Source organism: Bufo bufo, chromosome 1 (genome assembly GCF_905171765.1).
Source record: "Bufo bufo chromosome 1, aBufBuf1.1, whole genome shotgun sequence".
In the NCBI taxonomy this organism is placed as follows: domain Eukaryota; kingdom Metazoa; phylum Chordata; class Amphibia; order Anura; family Bufonidae; genus Bufo; species Bufo bufo.
Genome location: NC_053389.1, coordinates 545702649 through 545711558, shown reverse-complemented (window position 1 = coordinate 545711558; position 8910 = coordinate 545702649).

Here is an 8910-nt window from a genome sequence, read left to right as displayed (position 1 = left end):
CCCACATCCAAGATCCCCTGGACTATTGCGCAGCCAAACTTGATTTGTGGCCGCAACTAGCCGAGTTTGCCCTGGACAAGCTTTCCTGTCCGGCAAGTAGTGTGGGTGTTTATTGTCCCCTCACAGTAGTTATGCCCTCTCTGTGCCCCCTTCACATTAGTAATGCACTCTAGGCCCCCTTTACAGTAGTAATGCCCATTGTGCTCCCTTCATAGTTGTAATGATCACTGTGCCCCCGCACAGTAGTAATGCCTACTCTGTGTCCCATAACAGTTATGCCACTTCACAGTAGTAATGCCCTCTGTACACCTTCACATTAGTAATTCCCATTGTGCCCCCTTCACAGTAGTAATGCCCATTGTGCCCCTTCACAGTAGTAATGCCCATTGGGCCCCCTTATAGTAATAATGCCTATTGTGCCCCCTTCACAGTAGTAAAGTTCTCTGTGCCCCCTTTATAGTAGTAATGCCTTCTGTGCATCCTTTATGGTAGCAATGCCCTCTGTGCCCCTCTTATGGTAATAATGCCCACTGTGCCCCCTTTGTAGTAGTAATGCCCTCTCCTCTCCGCCCCATTTGTAGTAGCAATGCCCTCTGTGCCCCCTTTATAGTAGTAAAGCCCTCAGTGCCCCTTTATAGTAGCAATGCCCTCTGTGCCCCCTTTATAGTAGTAATGCCCTCTGTGCCCCCTTTATTGTAGTAATGCCCTCTGTGCCCCCTTATGGTAATAATGCCCACTGTGCCCCCTTTGTAGTAGTAATGCCCTCTCCTCTCTGCCCCATTTGTAGTAGCAATGCCCTCTGTGCCCCCTTTATAGTAGTAAAGCCCTCAGTGCCCCTTTATAGTAGCAATGCCCTCTGTGCCCCCTTTATAGTAGTAATGCCCTCTGTGCCCCCTTTATGGTAGTAATGCCCTCTGTGCCCCCTTATGGTAATAATGCCCACTGTGCCCCCTTTGTAGTAGTAATGCCCTCTCCTCTCTGCCCCATTTGTAGTAGTAATGCCTTCTGTGCCCCCTTTATAGTAGTAATATCTTGTGCGCCCCTTTGTAGTAGTAATGCCCTCTCTGTGCCCCCTCTGTGTTTAAAGAAAACAAACAAAAAAAACAAACACAGTACCTACTCACCTTGCCCCGTTCCTGAAGCTCACAGTCCTCTCTCCCCTGCAGACACAGATCACGTGTGTGTGGGAGGAGCTTAGGCAGATTCCTGGACTGCAGGCTCCTCCCACACAGGCTGGCAGCGCGATCTGTGCCTGTAGGCTGAATGGTGGAGCAGGGAGAAGTCTTCCTGCTTCACCATTCTGTGTGCCGCCAGCCTGAAGAAGGGGAGGAGCGCGGGGAGCTGAGTGGTCAATGAGTGACAGAACTGCAGCACCCTGGCGCTCCAGCAATGAGCCTTTTTCATCTATATTGATGAAAGCGCTCATTGCTTCTGGCACCCCCCTGACAGCGGGCACTCGGGGTGGACCTCCCCCTTAGCACGCCACTGATAGTTACCCCAAGGAAAACTCACCTTTTCACCCAAAATGTGGAGAGACTGACCTTTGTGAAGATAAATCAGGCGTGGATCAGCCAGGATTTCCACACGCCAGTGCCTGATGTATCAGACTAGATCATTCTGGGTGCCACACCCAAACTTTGTCAAAAGAGACCCGTTTCTTCGGGCCACCTGCTTCAACCACTATTCTGATGTTGCCATCCGCCTATTGCCACACACCTGCTGCCTCTGCTGCCATGTTCTCCTACTACCACCCACCATCTTGTGCTGTTACTGCCATTACTGTTGCCCCCCACCTCCCCACTCTGTGACTGGGCCACTATGTTGACTCCTCATGCAATTGCCACCCTCACCACTTTGTGACTGACCACTTTGTTGACTCCTCATGCAGTTGCCACCCTCACCACTCTGTGACTGGGCCATTGTGTTGACTCCTCATGCGGTTGCCACTCTCACCACTTTGTGACTGGGCCATTGTGTTGACTCCTCATGCGTTTGCCACCCTCACCACTCTGTTACTGGGCCATTGTGTTGAATCCTCATGCATTTGCCACCCTCACCACTCTGTTACTGACCACTATGTTAACTCGTTATGTGGTTGCCACCTCACCACTCTGTGACTGATCACTTTGTTGACTCCTCATGCAGTTGCCACCCTCACCACTCTGTGACTGACCACTATGTTGACTCCTCATAGTTTCCACCCTCACCACTCTGTGACTGTGTCATTGTGTTGACTCCTCATGCGGTTGCTACCCTCACCACTTTGTGACTGGGCCATTTTGTTGACTCCTCATGCGTTTGCCACCACACCACTCTGTAACTGGGTCATTGTGTTGACTCCTCGTGTGTTTTCCACTCTTACCACTTTGTAGCTGGGCCATTGTGTTGACTCCTCATGCGGTTGCCACCCTCACCACTTTGTGACTGGGCCATTGTGTTGACTCCTCATACGTTTGCCACCCTCACCACTCTGTGACTGGGCCATTGTGTTGACTCCTCATGCGTTTGCCACCCTCACCACTCTGTGCCTGTGCCATTGTGTTGACTCCTCATGCGTTTGCCACCCTCACCACTCTGTGACTGACCACTATGTTGACTCCTCATGAGGTTGGCACCTCACCACTCTGTAAATTTGCCACTATGTTGACTCCTCATGCAGTTGCCATCTCACCACTCTGTGACTGGGCCATTGTGTTGACTCATTATGCGTTTGCCACCCTCACCACTCTGTGACTGACCACTATGTTGACTCCTCATGCGGTTGCCACCTCACCACTCTGTAACTGGGCCACTAGGTTGACTCCTCATGCAGTTGCCACCCTTACAACTCTGTGACTGGGCCATTGAGTTGACTCCTCATGTGTTTGCCACCCTCACTACTCTTTGACTGGGCCATTGAGTTGAAACCTCATGCGGTTGACACCTCACCACTCTCTGACTGGGCCATTGTGTTGACTCTGTATGTGGTTTTCACCCTCCGCACTCTGTGATGGGGCCACTGTGTTTACTCCACATGCAGTTGCCACCCTCCCCACTCTGTGAAGGGGCCACTAGTGTCCCTGTTTGGCCTTGTTGACATCACCATTTATTTTACCCTTCTTTGCTGTCCTGTCAGAAGGATGGAAAAATGAAAAACACAACGGATCCTTTCTTTGGAGCATCCGTAAGGCCTGTATCACACAGTCCCTATTTTGCATCAGGATATGCTCATGATTTGAAAGCCAAAAGCAGGAGTGGGTACAAAACACAGAAGACATGCAAACATTCCAATCACATGTCATCCCTGTTTTGGATCCTCTCCTGTTTTTTTCTTTTTTGTCCTTAGCAATATTGATGAATTACTGACCAAATGCTGACTGTGTGAAGGCGGATGCTCAAAAGACAGGATCAGTTTTTTGGGGCTGTTCTTATGATGGATTACAAAATGTGCTAAATAAACAGTGACGCCAACACAAACTTACTGCTGACACTCTCTCCACTCTGTCATGTGGGATCTACTTGTCTCAGTGTGTAACAGAACAGGTTCTGTAGAAATCTATGTGGAATAAGCTGACGACGGTGTAAAAGGAGTGTGCTCTTTCACTCTATAGTACAATCTTGGGCCAATCTTGCACGGTTATTTATAACTGATGCTGACATTGACCTGTAAGGATAAGTTCACACTTGAGTTATTTGGTCAGTTTTGGCTCCTTAACTGACCAAATAAGTGAAGTGTGAAGTGATTCTAAGAGTGACGCCTGTTAACTGCCTGTCATACTGACAAATAAGTACAATTAGTACAATTCATGTTCATTAACCACTTAATTTCTTTCACACCCCCTAAGTTTTGTTGCACAAATTATTACTCTGTGCTACTTCTTTGTCACAAAATGGTATTTTGCATCACAGAATGGCATTTTCATTACAAAATTTTATTTTGTCCTACAAAACTATTTGTTGTTTCACAAAATATCTTGATGGTATGTAATTTCCTGAAAAATAATATGGAACCAGACACATAGCACATTTGTAGTTGGCTAAGCATAATGATATCTGTGTCTGCTAATCATAGGTCCTGGTATGCCACCAAACAGCTCTCGCTCATTAATGCATGGATCCCATAAGACCTCTGAATGTGTTCTGTGGTATTTGGCACCAATATGTTAGCAGCAGATCCTTTAAGTCCTGTAAGTTCTGTGGCGAAGCCTCCATGAATCAGACTTGTCTTTCCAGCATATCACACAGTTGAGATCTGGTAATTTGGAGGCCAAGTCAACAACTTGAATGCTTTTGTTATGTTCTTTAAATCATTTCTGAAAAATGTTTGCGTGTGGCAATGTGCAGCTTCCCTCTGAAAGAAGCCTCTTCTATTAGGGATTACCATTGTCATGAAGGCATGTACATGGTCTGCAGGAATGGCCCACATTTACTAATGTGAGTGCAGTTGGATTTTGGTGTAAATTGTGCCAAAAAGTGCCAAAAATTGGCACATCTAGGTTCAGAGAAAGTTTCTGTGCCTAGTGCAAAAAGGGTGTGGCTTAACAGGAAGGTGATCTAAGGTGTGACTTTTACACTAAAATTGTACCACAATTCTGGTGTAAAATTCTGTCCCAAAGTAAGCCCACCAATAGTTGGTATAGAGTCAGAGAAAATGTCTATCCCTGCAGCAAATGTATCATTCAGCCTGAGCCCCTGTGATAAATTAGGTCTAGACAGGCTAAGTTTATGCCATCTACAGGCTTAGTAATTCTGCTCCAATGTAAGTAATATCCACATGATTGCTAGGACCAAAGTTTTCCCAGCAGAAAATTTCCCAAAACATCACACTGCCACCACCAGCTTGTCCTCTTCCCGTAGTGCATCCTGTTGCCATTTCTTCCCCAGGTAAGCAACACACATGCCCAACCATCCACATGATTTCTCCATGGTCCAGTTTCTGATACTCACGTGCCTATAATAAGTGCTATCAGTGGTGGATAGGGGTCAATATGGGCCCTCTGACTGGTCTACACATATACAGCGACTGTGATGCACTGTGTGTTCTGTGACTTTTCTGTATTAACTAGCATTAACTTTGTCAGAAATTTCTGCTACAGAAGCTCTTCAGTGGCACTGTAACAGACTGGCTAACCTCCGCTCCCCACATAAATTACTGTCCATCACCCTGTTGCAGAGTCATCGGTTATCCTTCCTTGGACCACTTTCGGCAGGAGCATCCCACAAGACCTGCCGCTTTCGGACCAAATCGACAAGTCATCACAATTTAGCCCTTGTCAAAGTTGCTGAGATTATTTGAATAGGTCTACATTTTACAGCTGCTGCATTTAGCCAAAGCCCAGCTCGCACACAGCGGGCAATGGCCGAATTATTTTGAAGGTGATACCCGAGATTTACGCGCAAAATTGGCCATCCCAGGTGGGCTGGGTTTGGGCACACGTAGAAACTTCAGCATTTGCATATGACACTTGCCCACTTTCCCTGCCTCCAACACATCATCACTCAGCAATGGGAGGCATGATACCAGTAATACAGCACGTGACTAATGTGGTCACTGATAGGTCACATGCAGGGCCCTTGTAAGCAATGACCAGGAGAACAGCTGCAGATTTTTTGGGACAGAAGGATGAGAAATGTTTTTTGTTTGTTTTCTACCATTTATCTCTGTTTTTACCTTTTCTCAGAAGCTGAATAACTCTAATATACAGTTGAACAATGATGTCAATTCAATTATCCTTATAAATGAATAATTTATAAGTACATTTTCTACTGTCATTCATAGTATATTTATATTGCAGTACAAAGATGATGTTTACAATAATATCACAGTACAGATAGTACAGACATAAACAGTCAAAGTACATAGTAACATAGTTTATAAGGCTGAAAAAAGACATCTGTCCATCCAGTTCAACCTGTTACCCTGCAAGTTGATCCAGCGGAAGGCAAAAAAAAACAAAAACCTGTGAGGTAGAAGCCAATTTTCCTCACTTGAGGGGAAAAAAATTCCTTCCCGACTCCAATCAGGCAATCAGAATAACTCCCTGGATCAACGACCCCTCTCTAGTAGCTATAGCCTGTAATATTATTACACTCCAGAAATACATCCAGGCCCCTCTTGAAATCCTTTATTGTACTCACCATCACCACCTCCTCAGGCAGAGAGTTCCATAGTCTCACTGCTCTTACCGTAAAGAATCCTTTTCTATGTTTGTGTACAAACCTTCTTTCCTCCAGACGCAGAGGATGTCCCCTCGTCACAGTCACAGTCCTGGGGATAAATAGATGATGGGATAGATCTCTGTACTGACCCCTGATATATTTATACATAGTAATTAGCTCTCCTCTCAGTCATCTTTTTTTCTAAAGTGAATAACCCTAATTTTGATAATCTTTCAGGGTACTGTAGTCAACCCATTCCAGTTATTACTTTAGTTGCCCTCCTCTGAACCCTCTCCAGCTCTGCTATGTCTGCCTTGTTCACAGGAGCCCAGAACTGTACACAGTACTCCATGTGTGGTCTGACTAGTGATTTGTAAAGTGGCAGGACTATGTTCTCAACATGGGCATCTATGCCTCTTTTGATGCAACCCATTAACTTATTGGCCTTGGCAGCAGCTGCCTGACAGTTTTTTACTGTTTAGTTTGCTGTTCACTAAAATTCCTACATCCTTTTCCATGTCAGTGTTTTACAATTTAGTATGTACTGGTGATATGTATTTTTCCTTCCCATGTGCATGACCTTACATTTGTCAGTGTTAAACCTCATCTGCCACTTCTCTGCCCAAGCCTCCAATCTATCCAGATCCCTCTGTAGTAGTATACTGTCCTCTGTAGTATATATATAAACAGTATACTGTCCTCTGTAGTATATATATATACAGTATACTGTCCTCTTCTGTGTTAATTACTTTACACAGTTTAGTGTCAACTGCAAAAATGTATATTTTACTATGCAAGCCTTCTGCAAGATCATTAATAAATATATTGAAGAGAATAGGGCCCAATACTGACCCCTGAGGTACCCCACTAGTGACAGTGACCCAATCTGAGTGTGTACCGTTAACAACCACCCTCTGTTTTCTATCACTGAGCCAGTTACTTACCCACTTACAGACGTTTTCTCCCAGTCCGAGCATTCTCATTTTATATACTAACCTTTTATGTGGTACAGTGTCAAATGCTTTGGAGAAGTCCAGATATACGACATCCATTGATTCGCCACTGTCAAGTCTAGAACTTACCTCCTCATAGAAACTGATTAAATTATTTTGACATGACCGATCCCTCATGAAGCCATGCTGATATAGTGCTATTTGCTTATTTTCATTGAGATACTCTAATATAGCATCTTTTAGAAAAGCTTCAAACAGTTTACCCACGACAGACGTTAAACTTGACCGACCTATAGTTTCCGGGCTCTGTTAATGAACCCTTTTTGAATATTGGTACCAGATTTGCAAGCACCAATCCTGTGAAACATTCCCTGTCAATATAGAGTCCTTATATATCAGAAATAAGAAATATTACTTAATTCTCTTAGGATTCAGGGGTGTGTGCCATCTGGTTTCGGCGATTTGTCTATATCAATCTTTTTAAGATGTAGGGATACTGCATACTGATGTCACACTACATAGAATAATACACATAGTTATGTCACAGAACAGGGATAATGCACTTATTAATGTGATAGATCATCATAACATATAATGTGATTTTACAAAACATGCACAATGTACTCAGTGGACCTCATTTATCACAACTGTCTCATAAAAAATCTGGCCTTGTTACTCGATGCGATGGGAAACAAGGACAGTTTTTCTCTGAGAAGCACTGCTGCATTGCTCCTTAGTAGTTCCAGCAAAGGTTTCAGTTCCAAATAAGGGGTTTTACTTAGTTCTTTTTTTTCCGCTTGTTTTTTCATTGACTTCTGAGTAAAGTTTGTACTGTTTGAGCAAGACTAGCGTGTTGTGCGCTGGAGGCGGAGCTTCACTGTGATGTGCTTTCTGTGTTGAGCTTCTTCATAGCTCCTCCCCTCTGCTGCGAGTGTCAGCTGTAACATCCAACCAGGAGACCACTACAGTTGTGACTCAGTGCGGATGATAGGAGTTGTGAAGCAGCTCAATGCAGACAGCACTTCACAGAGAACCATCTTCTCCAATGCATATGGAGGAGCAGAACCTGACAGAATAAAAGTTCATATTCACTCTACTCCTGATAATAAAAGCTCCACAAAATGTATTTTTGTACTGCTTTTCCCAGTCCCTACATAGTACTATACTGTCAGCAGTTTAACATGGTCAGAACTGCTGGCAGACTCCCTTTAAAGAACTGTATAATTCCTTCACCACTTTAGATCACCAGTAATGTTTGCATTAAATATTTCACTACCATAGACCCCCTGCTACACTCTCCTGTCAAAGAGTACAAGACATTAACCTTGAGCTTAATCTTAGCCATAACCTTAACCCCTTTATTACCAATACATTTTTCACCTTTGTGACCAAGAATAATTTTGCAAATCTGACATGTGTCACTTTATGTGGTAATAACTTTGGAATGCTTTTACTTATCCAAGCTATTCTGAGATTCTTTCTTCATGACACATTTTACTTCATGTTAATGGTAAATTTGAGTCGGTGTGTTTTACATTTATTTATTTTTTTAAATCCCAAATTTACTGAAACTTTGGAAAAAAATAGCAATTTTCTACATTTGAATTTCTATGTGTTAATTAAACATGTTTGTAAATGACATTTTATTTTTAGGATGTTAGAAGGCTTAGAAGTTTATAAGTAACAATAACATTTTCAAAACCCATGTTTTTAAGGACCAATTCAGTTCTGAAGTCACTTTGAGTGCCTTACATAATATAAACCACCCATAAATGACCCAATTTTAGAAACTACACCCCTTAGTTTCAAAACTGATTTT